The sequence below is a fragment of the Nycticebus coucang genome, chromosome 6 (genome assembly GCF_027406575.1).
Source record: "Nycticebus coucang isolate mNycCou1 chromosome 6, mNycCou1.pri, whole genome shotgun sequence".
In the NCBI taxonomy this organism is placed as follows: Eukaryota; Metazoa; Chordata; class Mammalia; order Primates; family Lorisidae; genus Nycticebus; species Nycticebus coucang.
Genome location: NC_069785.1, coordinates 90,847,513 through 90,851,970, shown reverse-complemented (window position 1 = coordinate 90,851,970; position 4,458 = coordinate 90,847,513).

The window sequence follows — 4,458 nt, the reverse complement described above, 5'->3', positions numbered from 1 at the left end:
TAAAACGCAAAATTCTGTTGTCCCATTTTCTTTCAAGAAAATCATCTCTTGTGGTCTGCTATCTAAACGTGCACTGCACTCAGCTTGCTCACGTGCTTTGTGAGCTCCCTGTGGTTCTGAAAATCTTTGGGTGTGTGATTCCACCTTAATGAACACAGTTTCTACATTCTGGACAGACCTGGTTGGCCACACTGCTCTTATCAGCCTGATGTTAACTCCTGTCAGTCTAATAAATTCTATACATCAGTCCACCTTAGGAGATAAAATTATTTCACGGTGAAACTTCGACTGACCCTCAGAGGGAGGACAGTCTTTCTGTGTATAAACACAGAAGAGCTTGTCGTTTTTCAATAGTGTAAATTAGAAGACATACAGGTTGTATCTCCTATTCAGACCCCATTCTCAGCAGGTAACATACTGTGCAGGACATAGTGGTACTTAAAAATATTTGATGAGTGAATAGGTGTAGGTGAATAAAGGTATAAGCAAGCTGCCTCCAACAGTGTGAGTTCACAGTGTGTTGTTCCATCATCTCTGCTAGTGGTCACATAGAGTACAATTCCTCAGGGAATTACATCATTACAAGGAAAAGGTTATTTCAGACAAAACGTGGTTCCCAAAGTTTGTAGATACTGATCAAGAATATTAATCAAAACCAAAAGTAAATTAAAAATTGCTATAAAGCACATGCAGTGCTAAAATACAGTGTAACCAGTCAGTTAGAAAATGCTAAGGACAACCTGGATTGAATAAATGTTTGTGGCTAGTGGTTTGCTGCCAGCTCCAGCAGAATCGGTATCACCTGGAACTTGTTGGAAATGGAAATTCGGGGCTCCTCCCAAGACCACTTGAATGAGACACTCAATGGGTGAGGACAGCCATCCATGGTTTAGCAAATCTTCCAGAGGATTGTAATGAACAATAATGATTTGAGAAACACTGATTTGGCTGATGTACAGAGGCAAATCTCAGCACGTTTCTTCCACCTGAGGACCTAGGTATCCATTGAGTTGATTTGATTCTATATAAGTGATCGTGTATTTCTCAGTGAAAAGAATATAATAGGAGGGGTGGCACCTGTGGCTCAGTGAGTAGGGCACCAGCCCCATAGAGCTGAGGGTGGCGGGTTCAAACCTGGCCCAGCCAAACTGCAACAAAAATAGCCAGGCATTGTGGCAGGCGCCAGTAGTCCCAGCTACTGGGAGGCTGAGGCAAGAGAATTACCTCAGCCCAGGAGCCAGAGGTTGCTGTGATCTGTGACGCCAAGCACTCTACAGAGGGCAACGGAGTAAACTCTGTCTCAAAAAAAAAAAAAAAAATATATATATATATATATAATAGGCGAGATGAAGTTTTCTGAGGGAGAATTTTGGGGGAATCAGAAAATAAGTCCATCATTTTCAGTGAAAGATTATGTTCATGGAACATCCACATGGCCTTTTATATTTTGAGTCATTCACTTCATATAATAAAGGGAAAATCTCCTTTCTTTAGTTTAGAAAATACAGGAAAAACACAGTATCCAAAACAGTCCTGGTATAAGCAGAACAATGAATTCGTGAGTTCCATCTATTTTCTTAAATATTAGTTGGAGAAGACATTGCAATCAAATATTCATTTCTGTCATAGTTAGAATTCTTCCTTCCTTCTTTCCTTCCTTCTTCCTTCTTTCATACTTCCAGTAGAGATGACAGTCTAACTATGTTTGCCTAGGCTTGTCTAGAATTTCTGGACTCAAGCAATTCTCCTGCCTTGGCCTCCCACAGGGAGGGATTACAGGTGTGAGCCTCCATCCTTAGCCAGTTGGTTGCATTTTCTTACCTCTCTGAAAAATACCATTGAATGATGACCAGACTCCAATGGCTTTCTTTATGCATATAAATGTTGTACATGATGTGAGTAGCAGCAATGCTAGAGCAGTGTTCTTTTACGAGTGAAAATATCAAATATGTATTCTGAAATATCAGTGGCAGATGCTATAGTCTCCAAGTGCTGTACCAATTAAGCCATGGTCCCTTGGTGTGGGGATGGAGAATGAAGACCCCAGAAACCACAGAGAAAGGCTCAGGCTCAGCTGATGCGTGAGTGCTGGCTTATGACTGACCTGTCAGGTACTGCAAGTGGATCACAGCAAATATGCTGAGATACTGACCTGATAGCCTCAAAAATCACCTTAGATGAATCAACTTAGTTCAAAGTGAAGGGCAAGTTTAGAGTTTTAAAAACGTGAATAGGTGTCTATAATTTTAGCCTTATGTTAGAAAGACACTTCTAAATAAAGAAACAAAACTTACATAATAAATAATGCAAATGATGATTAATTTAACATGACTTGGAAAAATAAGAAAGTCCTTAAGACACAAAAATTGAAGAGAAATGCTGGGGAAAATATTATAACACAAAAAATGTGTAACAAAGTATAAATATCCAGAACATATAGCCTGCAGACTGACAGTACAAAGATATACAGTCTCCTCTCCTAGGTATAACAGTCTACAGTAATGAGTTCACAGGAAAAATGTCTGAAATACATGTAAAAAGATGCTCCAACCCACCTGCAATCAGATAAATAAAAACCATGAAATAAAAAATTACTTCCGGGAGAGGGAGACAAGATGGCGGACTGAAGCCAGCTTTCAACAAAGGCTCCCGTCCAGAAGGAGAGTTAAGGGACAGGAATTTAGTAAGTATCCTGGTGGACTTGAGCCTCACCAAGAGAGAAGGCTGAAGAACGCACATCAACACCGCTGAGGCAAGTTGTGATCACAAGGACGCAAACAAAAGGTACAAAATCCACCACCAAGCGGACGGGAGTCCCCCTCCCCCATGAGACCGGCTCTGGAGCCCCACAATTTAACAAGCGGGCAGAAATTAAAGGCCCTCCCACTACACTCCACGGGAAAGACCTTCTAAAAACTGGACCTACCTCCCCTACTGGGGTGCCGTGGCGTTCTCCTGCCGGACATAGGGCTGAATAAAACTTTGGGAATCCTTTGCCGGCAACCCTGAATCCCCGGCGCTCCCCTCCCGCCCACTGAGGTCTGGAGGCCTGTCCCCCAGGACTTCGGATCCTTGGGTGATTTCTCAAGGGGAGTGGACAGTCCCCGAGTTGCGACTGGTAGCATTGACTCTGAGGCCCGCGAGTGAGGAGAGGGCACCGGGCTGAGGGGGAGTCACGCCTTGCGGCACTTCCCTGCGGTGCAGTGCACCAACTCTCCCCGGGCATACGGGGCCCAAGACTGAATAAGACTCTGGCCTCCCCGCTGAGAGCTGAGAACCCCTACTCTCACTCGGGGTCTGAGGGCCTATCCCCCAGGAGTTCGGCTCCTTGGGTGATTTCTCGAGGGGAGTGCACAGTGCCTGAGCTGCGTCAGGTCAGCGCTGACTCTGGGATACGTGAGCGAGGAGAGGGCACTCCGCTGAGGGGAAATCAAGCCTTGGCGGCACTTCCCTGCGGTGCAGTGCAGGAGCCCTCCCCGGGCACAAGACTGAATAAGACTCTGGCCTCCCCGATGAGAGCTGAGAGCCCCTACTCTCACTCGGGGTCTGAGGGCCTATCCCTCCGGAGTTCGGCTCCTTGGGTGATTTCTCGAGGGGAGTGCACAGTGCCTGAGCTGCGTCAGGTCAGCGCTGACTCTGGGACACGTGAGCAAGGAGAGGGCACTCCGCTGAGGGGAAATCAAGCCTTGGCGGCACTTCCCTGCGGTGCAGTGCAGGAGCCCTCCCCGGACCGTAGTATTGCGTGAAACTGAATGAAACTCTAGCTTCCCCCCGCCCCACTCCCAATCCGGGTCTGGGGGCCCATCCCCCAAGAGTTCTGATTCTTGGGGGATCTCTTAAGGGGTGTGGACCCAGCACAAACTGCAGCCGCTCAGTGCTGACTCTGGGGCGCGGGACAGAGGAGAAAAGGGTCGCCTGAGTGCCCACACCAGAGCAGCAGTTCCCTGGAGGTAGATCAACAGCCGTTTTTTCTTTAAGGGCAGAACGCTCACTTCTGGATATTCTGAGGCCACACCCCCTGTCTCCCTGGGCAACCAGAGGAGGCCACCGGTGTCACGGCTCACAAACCCAGAAGCCTCCAGGGCGGGGCCGACCCAGAGAGGTGTTCAGACGCAATTCTCCAGCAGCAAAGACGTTTGAACTCAAAACAGCCCGTCTCCTGTAGGCGATGACAGGAACAGAGACAGAACCTCACAAAGTTGTCTGTTCTGTTCTGTTCTGTTAGCAGCATCCATCAGGGACGGGGCTAAGCCTGAGTGAACACCTCCTTCCCATCACCTGCATCAAACACTCAAAGATGTCAGGCCCCATCTCCTCCTGCTAGATAGCGGCAGTCTGCGGGGGCCTGGCAGACTTCCTCGCGATTCAGGCAGGTGCAAACCCCTGGAGTGTCTGTTCACTGCAGGCAACTGGGTTAGCCATCTGCAGAGATACCAGTGACTGGGTCCGACGGAGGGG